General features: G+C 41.9%; 1 pseudogene; it reads right to left on the bottom strand.

Annotated features, from left to right (window-relative positions):
• Window positions 1-2,331: 2,331 nt before the first annotated feature.
• On the bottom strand, window positions 2,332-2,449 carry LOC118588144 (annotated as a pseudogene).
• Between the last annotated feature and the right edge of the window lie 9,850 nt (window positions 2,450-12,299).

Genomic DNA, 12,299 nt, shown 5'->3' with positions numbered 1-12,299 from the left:
TCCCTTGAAGCTAGAGTTACAGGTGTTTGTGAGCCACCTGATATGGGACCCTGAGATCAAAACTCCGGTTTTCTGAAAGAAAAGTGCCTGATTTTAAGTGCTGAGCCATCTCATCTCTCCAATCCCTCATCGCATCTTTTACACTATCAAAAATGACATCTCATCATGGATTTGAGCCAATTAGATCACACCGTTGCTCATATCTATTTTTACACCTTGCATTCCTGACTAACTGCCAAATGTTACTCAAAAAATACCCAGCTAGACCTGAGTTCTTATGAAGTCATAGTATCAAGACCTCTATTTCCAAATACATGCATGAAAGATATACACAAACAGGCATGTTTCCCAGACTGATAAAGCCAGTGTATCATGTGTGGAAAAGCAGGCTGATAAAGGAGCTCAGTAACTCAGGCCCAACTCTACCCCATTCCAGTGTCTGAAACAGCACCTCCACAGGAGCAACAGCAGTAGTACTTTAGAACTTGTTAGAAACATGAATTAGATCCCCTCCCCTTCACCTCCTCTCCGCCCCACAGCCCCCCTTCCCTTCCTCCTCTGTTTCTGTTTAGAAAGGGCAGGCCTCCCACAGGTATCAACAAAGCATGGCATATCAAGTTGCAGTAGGACCTCCCCTTGTATTAAGACTGGGCAAGGCAATCCAGTATAAGGAACAGATTCCCTAGAGTCTGCCAAGGCATTAGGGACAGGCCTGCTCCCATTGTTAGGAGTCCCACAACTAGACCAAGCTACTCAACTGTCACATGTATGTAGAGGGCCTAGATCGGTCCCATACAGGCTCCCCGGTTGTTGGTTCAGACTCTGTGAGTTCCTATGAGCCCAGGTTAGTAAATAATTAAATAAAAAAGAAAAGGAAAATCCAGAGAACATTAAGATTTGTTTTATGGCCTTTTATGTGGGCAAATTTTGAAATATTTCTTGAACATATAGATATATGTTTCTATAGCAGATAGATGTAATGCTCTACATGCAACAATTAAGACAGGAGTTTAATGTTTTTGGCAATTATTTTATGTCTGTACTAATATTTTACATGCTTGCTTTATTAGTTACCAAGAGAGCTTTTAAAGGCATCCACAATGAAAACCTGCCAAATGTACAACAGAACAAGAGAACTGAGGTAGATGCTTTTTTACTTTGGTTTGGCTTTGCCTTATTTGCTTTGTTTGTTTGTTTAGACTCTTTTTGAAGACATAAAGAGAAATAACATGAAATTAGGTGAGGAAGTAGGGATGATCTGGAGAGAGTAGGGGAGGGGGAACAAAATAATCAAGATATAGTGTATGGAAAAAATTAAAAAGAAAAGATAAAGAAAAAGAAAAATATTCCAGTTCTAAAAAGAAAAACTCTGAACATTTGAAGAGCCAAGAGGAACCCCACTGAATACCAACATCACATTGAACACCTGTATCTTTCTATGCTGCCTTGTCCCAAAGAAAGGCTGGAAGTAATATAATAATAATAATAATAATAATAATAATAATAATAATAATAATAGAGAGAAAGCAAAGGTGAAGGATGAGCCACAGGGAAGACTTGGGGTTGTCTGCTGAGCATGCTGCTCCAAAGCCAAAGTCCAATCTGCAAAGGAGAAGAGAGGAGAATAAGGGTGCTGGAGAGGATGGGGAGAACCCTGCTGAAGACAGAGACCAGGCACAGACAACAGAAGGGGCTGTGGGTGCCAGTGCAATGAATTTTGATATCTAAATGTCTGGTGACTGCACAGTTTGAAATATAATTTTCATAAAATTTTATAAAATGCATAAAAAAAGAAACATGAATTACAGGGTCTACCTCAGACACACAGATTCAGACATTCAAGAGACCCAGGTTGTTTGAAGAAAGCCAGCCTCTGAGCCATTACCATCCATGTTAATCTCAGGGAGCTACTGCTATCATCACAGAAATGGAGAGTGGAAGGCCAAGGTTCTCAATCATGCTTGCAATTGGTATGCCCTGGACAGCGTTGAAGATTTTTTATGCTGCCTTTTGTGTTTCTATTTTGCTTTTATTTCATTTTATAAAGATGTATTTAACGTTTATGTGTATGAGTGTTTTGCATGCATTCTTGGATGTGCACTATGTGTGTGCCTGGCACCTGCAGAGATCAGAAGAGGGTATAGGATCACCTTGGAACTGTCATTATAAGTAGTTTGAGAACCACCATGTGGGTTCTGGGAAGCAAAGCTGTGTCCTGTACAAGAGCAGCCAGGCACTCTTAATCAATGAGCCTCCAGCCTTTTGTTTTCCTTTATTCATAGAATCAATCTCATTATCAAATACGTCATCATTTTGTGCTTTCTTGAATATCATATTCCTTCTTACAGTTATCAAGACTCATGCTGAGCAATGAGTTCTGGATTGCAAGAGGATTCATTTTTATGCCCATCTTTTTGTTTTTCCCACCCATTCAACAAACATGAACACAACCGCTATATTTTATGTTTCCTTGACCCCAAGAAAAAAAGAAGTTTGAGTCTCTAGGAGAAGGATGTGGGTAGTTCTAGAGGAAATTGAATCTGAAAAGACTTTCTTAAGCCAAGAGGGAATCTATGAGGCAAACAGAGGCACCCTCTTAAGAAAAATATAGACACTGAAGAAGTGAATGGGGTAAGGCACAATGCCAAGCTGTGAGGAAGGGGAGGTCTGCATGATGCCTAAGAAATACAAGTACAGGCTTTTGGTGTAGCTTGGTTGGTAGAATGCTTCCTTAGCAGGCATGAAGTCCCTTGATTACATTTAGGCATGAGTGTATTGGTGAAATTATTAAGGCCACTCCACGTAGTTAAAAGGGAGGTTTATTATTGTGGGGTAACTTACAAATGAAGGGGTAAGTTGCAGGGTCTGGCAAAAGTATAGCGCAGTCCGGGGGTGTTCTCTGGAGAACTCTGCTTGGTCTACCTCCAGCGTCAGGGTCCCAGAACCAAGAGAGAGACCTCCTCTCAATCCTCGGTCTTCTGCTTCCTCCTCCGCCCCGCCTTGTGGGCGTGACCATTACCAAAGCCTCAATGGGGGTTGGAACTTCCAGGCCAATGCTGGGATGGCTATCCACTACATCTCCCCCTTTTCTCTAAATAAGAAAGTTCTAACCTAATACAAGACTATATACAAAGAGATGGTTATCAAATATTGTCCAGGAGTAATGAGGGATAATGACCTAGATAAGTTGGGATTACAATAAGTGCAAACAAGGCTGAGGGGAGATGCTGCCAGCCACTGCCATGAGAGAAAAGACATAAGGTACTGGTAAGCCACGAGCCACGTGGCAAAGTATAGATTAATAGAAATGGGCTAAATATAAGAGTAAGAGCTAGACAATGGTAGGCCTGAGCTAATGTCCAAGCAGTTTAAATAATATGAATGTCTGTGTGTTTATTTTATAAGTGGGTTGTTGGACTAATAGGGCTTGGCGGGGGCTGGAAAGAAGCTCCCCAACTACATGAGTGGCCAATGACATTTAGGCTACCACTCTAGGAGTAGAGTCAGGAGGATCAAGAGTCCAAGTCACCCTCAACCACATAGCAAGTTTGAGGCTAGCCTAAATCTACCTAAGAGCCTTTTCAATGAAAAGAAATACAAAACCATGGTTATAGACTTAGCCTACTTGAGAGGAATCTTTAATGCCACAGAGCCCTGGATCATACCTGAAGATGCTCAACAACAAAAGATGCCATAAAAACACACTCAAGAAAGCTACATCTGTGACTCACAATGTTTCCTGCATAGTTGAATCCCCGGGGAAATTTATTTACTCAGATGCCCGCCTTTCACCATCCCAAATATCTGATTCAACTAGACTGTGTGTGACTCAGCATGTAGCAATTTGAAAACTACCCCAGGTGAATCTACTCTGTAAAGAAATTTGGAAACACCTACTACATATTCAGAATAGACAGCCCAGGAGAGCACGGCCAAGCAAATGACGGACAGAAGTAAGCGTTGGAATACATCCATCCTGAAAGGAAGAAAATCTATGCCTCCAGAGTAAAGTTGCTCACTGATATCTAGAGGGGAAAAAAAAACAACTTTAGAGAGACCCACTCTCATATGCAGCCCTATAAGTCATTGAAGTTCAAGAGCAAAGGACATACCTCAGGAAGAACATGACAGGAGACTATGCCGCCATGAAGAAAACAAATTAAAGCCCCATTCATTGTACGTGTGTCATACCCTGTGAAATATCTGGACTCAAAGTCATGGAGACAGAACTGAGAGAAAGGGCCATGGGGTGTTTGTGTTCAGTCTATCTGTAAGACAGACAGACTTCTACAGATGTACAGGGCTGATAAATGTATGGAATGAACTCAACTTTTCAAAATAAATGCTATATTTTATGTTATATCGGTTTGGCCACATTTTAAATACAACTTTTCAAAAATGTCATGGGAGAGCTTAAAACTCAAAAGGCATTGTTGGTCAGTGACCCAACCATTAGACCTATAGGTTCTCAAATGTGATTGTTAATGAGAAACTCGGGCAAGCTTCAAGGAGCACCACAGCCCTGTTGCTATGCCCAGATGAACTGATTTAATTGGCCTAGAGTGGAGCCCCCAAAAGTGTTTTTAAGTGGTTCCCCAGGTGATTCTAATGTGTAGCTATGGTTGAGAATTGCTGTACTAAAGCACAGTTAATTAAATAATTATCACTAATAACAATTATTGAAAGAAGATGAAAATGAAAATAATAATTTAATAACAATCTGGCTCTAAACTTCCATATTGTATTTACTTCTCAACCAAATGAAAAACAATTAAGTTAGTGTATTATTGAGCATCCTATATAGCTCTGTCTGGGGAGATTCTCAGAGCCCCACAGAACAATCCTAAGAGTGTGGATACTCACACTATTCAGTGGTGGGATTCCTAGATATCTGTTCCTGGGTGAGGTTTAGAGACCAGCTGAATCAGGGAACAGAGGTTTCCTGGGGTCATCTGGGTGTCCACTTGTGTTAGGCTAGATATGTGATGTAAGTAATGTCCCTATGTGTGCACTACTGACTCACTCCTGTAACCAAGTGTCCTCATTAGCTTTGGTGTTTGTTTGTTTCAAGTTGACACACACTAGAATCATCAGAGAAGAGGGAACCTCAACAAAGAAAACACCTCACAAACTCTCCTAAGGGCCAATCTGAAGGAGGCATTGTCTTGATTGATGTGGGAAGATCCAGACCACTGCGGGCGGTACTATACCTGGGTACCACAACAAAGCAGCTGAGCAAGCCATGGAAACAGCATTCCTCCATGGCCTGTGTGAAGTTCCTGCTTCTAGGTTCCTGATTTGACTTCATTTGATGGTAGTCTGTAGTCTATAAGATGTAATAAACCTTTGCCTCCCCACGTAGCATTTGGTCAGTGTTGTAATCACAATAGAAAATCAAATCAGAACACCATGTAAAGCAAGCACATAACAGAACACAGATGTGTTACTAAAGGCTCATGAATTTTTCTTATTTTTTAAAAAGTTACATTTATTTGTGTGGTGGGAAGGGATATGTGCCACTGAGCATGTGTGACGGTCAGAGGACAGCTAGTGGGAGTCAGTTCTTTCCTTTTAGCATGTATGTCCTGGGGATCGAACTTGGGTCACTGGGCTTGATAGTAAGTACCTTTATCCACTGAGATTCAAAGTTACTTCATAAAAAATAAATGGGCTTGAATAAGATGCTTCTGGCCAATGGGAGCTATTATGTTGAGCATGTTTAAGGCAGGCAAGGGTAAGCTATAAAGTTCTGCAGATGAGATCCATTAAGTGCAGTTTAGAATCATGACATTTCTCTTCATAAGTTGAGGAGCACATGGGTGTGACAAAATAAAGCCAAAAGTAGATGAGCCAGTGATGTTATAAAATAGTTAAGGTTCAAGCTAAATGAATATGGACCCCTAAATATTTACTTTATAATTAATAAATTCAAAATAATCCTGAGCTCAGAAAACAGAAGAAAATTAGGTATTATGATTTTCTTCATTTGCCACTATCATTTCATTCTAAATTTTAAAAAATATTGTTGATTATGTGGATATGTCTGTGTGTACATATGCACCTGAGTATAGTGCTCTCTGAGGCCACAAGAGGGTGACCAATCCCCTAGAGTTGGCATTAGAGATAGGTGTGAGACATCTAATGTGGGTGCTGGGAATAGAACTTGGGTCCTTTAGAAGAGCAGCAAGTACTTTTAACTGTTGAGCCAGCCCTCCAGCCCACTTCCTATCATTTTAAGCCTTTTAAAGGCAACAGCTGTGTTTTATTTATTGTGTATTCACAGTGCCACTCTGTCTGCCAAAAAAATATCACCCTCATTTATAAATGTTGCACGTGTTGACATGATCCAGGGACCCTGATGGAGTTAAATTATTCATTGCCATAGCCCTCTATTTTCCCCATGTATGACATCAGGTGTCATGCCTCTCCCACTTCTATGGGTGATTTTTAAAAAAAAAAATCTTCCTTTTCAAAAATATAAGTTGCCTATGTTATGCTTTGGAATTAGTGTTAAGCTTATAGGATGTACAGGCACAAGGGATCTCCCATATGAATTACTTTCTACCAAGAAACTACTTACTAATTCAAAATGCTATAAGGCCTATATTCAGCAAAAGTATACGCTAGTGTCACTGAAAGAACATTTGTGGCACATGGGATCACACCCTGACAGTTCCTTTCAGTCCCATTGCTTGCACAGGGACAACGCTATTTTGAAATGGTAAGTGAGGCTGAAAGCTCTCAGAGACCAGTGGTACTGTCCCAGCATAGTGGTGCAGACGGCCATGATTAAATAATGACACCCGCCTCCCACATCCAGGTTGGAACTGTTAAAATGCCATTCTTTCTCTTCAAATTTTCCCTGTGGTTTGAAAAATATGTTTTCTTTTTCTCTTTCTTCCTTCCACTGTTTTGAGATAGTGTCTCAGTAGTCCAGCTAGTCTCACATTCTCGGTTTGATATATAGATGAGCTTGGGCTTGAACTCCTGCCTCCACTTCTCAAATGCTAAAATTATAGATGCCCACTGTGGTGGTTCCAAAGACAATGTCCCCAAGGGAGTGATGCTATTAGAAGATGTGGCCTTGTGGGACGAAGTGTGTCACTGTGGGGGTGGGCTTTGAGGTCTCATATGTGCTCAAGCCACACCCAGTAAGACAGACCACTTCCTGTTGCCTGCAGGTCAAGATATAGGACACTCAGTTACTTCTCTAGCACTGTCTCTGCCTGCATACCACCATGTCACATTATGATGATAATGAACTTACTCGGAAAATGGAAGCCACCCCAATGAAATGTTGTTTTCTTTATAAGAGTTGCTGTGGTCCTGGTGTCTCTTCACGGCAATAGAAACCCTAACTAAGACAGAAGATAATACCAGGGACTGGGATATTGCTGTGACCATGCTTTTGTTTGGAGGAATTCAGACTTTAGGAGTTTGGGTTAGGAAAGCAGAGGAATGCTTTAAACACTGCTTAATGAGCCATACCAGTAGGAGCATGGAAGACAGTCATGCTAAGAGTGATTTGAACTGTGGGGAGCTGGCTCAAGAGGTTCCACCTTTTGTTTGAGTTAGGGTCTCTCATTGGCCTGTAACTACCACATGGGCCTGGCTAGCAGACCCTAGTATAATCCAAGAATCTGCTTGTTTCTACCTCCCATCTCTCTAGCAATGGGATTTCAAATACCTGGCACTCTGACAAGCTTTTTAATGTGAGTTCTGGGGGTTCTGAACCCAGGTCCTCACACTTCTGAGGCTAATGCTTTGCTAACGGAACCATTTTGCCAGCCCTCCCAATGTTTTAAGAATATACCACAGACATAAGTCAAGTGTCTCAGGAGCAGAAGGCACACTCATAACTGATGCCGTCTAGTGGGCTGCCACTCCTCCAGAACCATAGTACACCGTGGGAAAGCACGTGTGGACGCACCAGCAACTGACTGACGTGCACACCCATTTCCGCTCTCATCCTTCCAGCTCTGTGTGTCTCCAAATTAAATCAAACAAACAAAAGAAAAAGTAAATAAAACCTAACAAGGTCTTACGTAATGCTCCAGACTGCCTCTGGTCCATATTGATCAAGCTTCAGTTTGAAGCTGGAGCCTGCAGCTGTAATTGAGATCAATATAAAGTCTTCATTCAGATAGCTTCTTTCTTTCTTTCTCTCTCTGTCTCTCTCTCCCTCTCTCTCTCCCTCTCTTTCACTCTCCCTCCCTCCCTCCCTCTCCTCCTCCCCTCCCCCTCTCTTTCTTTCTCTCTCTCTCTCTCTCTCTGTCTCAGCTAAAAAGCATACACAAATGAGAAAGCCAGATCATTTACAAATAAAAGAAATCTACCTTTAAAAAGTTATCAGTGGGTATTTATGCTTCTGATAGTTTTAAACATTAGAAGAAATATTTTTTAAGTAAGAAAGGAAAGGAGGAAAAAAACACCTAAGATGAGCCCACAACCTTTACTAATTCAACTGAAGACTGTAAGAGTTAACTTTTGAATTTCTGTTGTCTGCTTTGTTTTGTATTTTGCCTTCATAAATCTCTAAAACACCTCCATGGTGGGTGAACATGACTCTTTACACATATTGAGCTGGTAAATGTTCCTTATATACTCTGCATTGTGCAGAGAGGCAAGAAGAACCAAAAGGAATTAACACCATAGTCTTCAATGTCTAGGAATATGCAATCCTACAATCCAGGGTGAAAGATAAGGGAGTCTTTGCCCTGGAGGAGATGGGAATGGGGAGAGGGGCTGGGAGGAGGGCGGGGGGGGGGGCAGGGCTGGAGCGGGGAGGACAGGGGAACCCATGGCTGATAAGTAAAATTAAAACACAAATATCCGTATAAAAAATAAAATTTGAAATAAATTTTTTTAAAAAAGAAAGAAATGCACATATAAGTAATAATGATGTGAAACAAGATGTGACATTAAAAGTCTGAGTAAGTTGGGCATGGTAGAGAATGTCTGTAATCCCAGGACTGAGGGGCAAAGGGGAATTGAGGTAGGAAGATCATGAGTTCATATCCAGCCAGAGCTGTGTAGCAAGACTGTGTCTCAAAAGGGGGCAGGGGAGTCTAAATGTGAGCCAAATAAAGACCTCAGAGATGTCTTTGGGAATGGAAGAAAGGAAAGGAAACCTTGGAAATGGTTTACATTTAATAATGGTATATAAAGACAATATCTGCCACTTACTGTTCGCTTCAACAAATTTACAGTCTGTGTGTGCGTGTGCATTTGTACGTGTGCGTGTGTGTGTGTGTGTGTGTGTGTGTGTGTGTGTGTTTTCTCATCTGTTTAGATGGCAGAGTTCTGTTTAGTCCTTGCCTCACATCCATGAATCTTCTGAGTTTATCAGATATGGTTGACGTGCATCTGTAACCTTGGCAGTTGGGAGGTAGAGGCAGGAGGACCAGAAGTTCAAAGTCATCTTAGGCTATGGAGTGAGTTCAAGGCCAGTATGAGTGACAAGAGTCCTGCAGACTCTAATGAGTAAATAAATAAACACACACACAAACAAATAAATAAACAAGGAAAAGAGAGAAGAGAAAGTGATCGATCTGCATTAGATCGCCGTGGGGAACAGGGTGGGGATACAGTGGTGACTGAATTAAAGGCAGCGACTATACATCCTGAGGGTGAGAGTGTGAGTGTCAAGTTTAAAGTAAAACATTTGTCTTTTAAAAGGGAAGGCTCTATGAATACTTACAGGAGCCGAAAGACCTGGGAAGGGGCCCCTAGTCTGGCTGGTAGCAAAACTGGCTAGGTGGGAGGGAGGGGCCTTGGACATCACACATCTCTGCATTTTCAGGGACCATCTGGTCAGCCACTGCTTGCAAACAAGTGACTTGGAACTCAGCACCTTAACATTCATTTTGTCACTGCTGCAGCTTAGGCAATGCTTAGTGGGCACAGGGGGTGGGGACGGGTGTCTCTGCTCCAATGGACACCTGCTAGGCATTCTGGAGCCAGGACTAACGTCCACTACAGGGTTCTCCACTCTGGTGGTCAGTGCTGTTGGGTCTCTTGTTGGAATTGGCATCATTCCAGCCTCTTTACCTGGCCTTGACACATAAGCTCTATGCTTTCTTAAACTCGGTTCCCCAGGAAAGCTACATGAGAGCATCTGCATCCCTTCTCTGACCTAGCCTCAAGAATCACTTGGTAAAACTTCCACGTGTTCTATTGGTTGAAGCCTAGCTTGGTTCCTCTGGGGGAAAAAGATGACTCTATTTCTCTATGGGGGAGTGATATGGACCTAGATTGACAGGTAGCTCTGTAAATACAGTCTGCCACACCTTGTGTGATTTCTGAACAGTGTATAATTGCTAAAGAAAGCTTGGCGCAATGTATTTGTAACAAGCAAAGCATTTACTATGGCCCCAAATGCACTGAGGCATTCTTCCCCCCTCCAAGAACACACAGCTATAAATGCACAGTCCGTTGAATACCTAAGAGGCCAGTGAAAGTGACCAGTACAGACAGATAAATGAGCTGAGCAGAAAGTGGGCCCAGATGATGTCTAAATCAGAGGAGGATAGGATGAGACCCAGAGACCACTGACTGGGTTGGGGGATGCTTCCATCTTCACACTTGATGCCCAGGCATGAGGACCATAGTTCAGATCCCCAGGACCCAGGTAAGACCCAGGTGAGGCAATATGTGTCTGTGATAGCACAGCTAGGATGTGGACGAGGAGGATCCCCGGAGCTCAATGACTAAGTAGCCAGTCAGATCACTAAACTCCAGGCTCAGTGAGAGACCCTGTCCCCCTAAAGAAGGTGGAGAGTAGCTGAAAAAACACCTTTTTTCAAACCCTGGCCTCTATTTGCACATGAACACATATGTATGGAATGCATCTACTGGAACACATGCGCACAACACACACACACACACACACACATGCAAAGGGCACTGTCAGACCCAGCTTAAATGAAGGGCCAAGGGACATGGGGCTTTTATAAAGTCAAGGGCTTTACAACATAAAAAAGGGATAGTCAAAGGGTACCCCATATCACTGGGTGGAAGACAATAATGGAAATACGTGTGTGTTTTGCTTGCTTTTTTCAGCCGGAAAAGGGTTCATAGAGACTGGGAGGGAATATATACTCTGAGTAGCAGGGATTCACTGAAAGATTGCAGAAGAATGAAATGATTTGTGTGCAGCAAGTTTTGAACTAGGGTCATTATGGTCATGTCTTAGCATTCAGTAGTCAGCCTATTGACATTCAGCTTAACTGCTCCTGCTAAACAGAGCCAGAGATCATGAATCAGAATGTTTTACAGTGGGAAAATTATTAGGGATATTTTGAGCATAATTACTATTCTAACTTAAATTTGTGACATCTCTACAAATTGGTAAAACATTTAAAATTTCAAGTGAATAAAGCATACATATACCTTACATACCTGTGTAAATATATACATATATTACACAGGTAAACATATATATGAGATACAGTCCATATATGTACTCATATGTGTGTGCGTATACACACACACACACACACACACACACACACACACACACAATTGAAAGCATGAAAATACTTGTAAGTATGTAGAAACTATTGCAAGGAAACACTTCAAACTGTAATCAGTGTCCTTGACTGGTTAATGGGTAGTAAACATTTACTCTGGTTCTTTGTGTGTTTTGAATATTGTGCAAATATTGGTTTAGTGACTTAGTAAAAAGTTTCTCTTAACGTCCACTCTCAAACAACACACCCTCAGGAAGATTGGTTAGACACCTGACCCTTGCTCTCCCTCCCAGCATCCCAGAGCAGAGGTTATGCTCATTCCTTCAAACCCCTTTGGATCTGCTCTCTTGCTGTTGCTCAGCACTGCTTAGTCACTTCTCCCCAAAGAACACAAGCCCCCTAGAGGAGGCTGTTCCTCTGCTTCAGTGCTTTGGACATAGTTGGTTTTAACTAGTTATTGAATGGATTCAGAGTGCATGGAAACCATGTAAAACATTGTTCTGCTTTCATTTATGTTATTCTGATACAAAGCAATGCAGGGAAGCAAGCTTATTATTTAGCTCATAATTCCAGGTCACAGTCTATTATTTCAGGGAAAGCAAGGCAGGAACTTGAAGTGTCACATCCACAGTCAACGGCAGAGAGAATAAATGAATAGATCCTCCGCTGGCCGCTCTTAGCTATCTTTCTCCCCTCTTATATTGTTTGGAATATCCTGCCTTGGGAATGTTGCTGCCCACAATGGGAAGCATCTACATCAATTAACAATCAAGACAATCTCTTTCAGGCTAGTCTGACCAAGGTAATTCTTCACTAAGACTTTCTTCC

The sequence above is a fragment of the Onychomys torridus genome, chromosome 7 (assembly GCF_903995425.1).
Source record: "Onychomys torridus chromosome 7, mOncTor1.1, whole genome shotgun sequence".
In the NCBI taxonomy this organism is placed as follows: Eukaryota; Metazoa; Chordata; class Mammalia; order Rodentia; family Cricetidae; genus Onychomys; species Onychomys torridus.
This window is presented reverse-complemented; position numbering and strand designations above follow the sequence as displayed.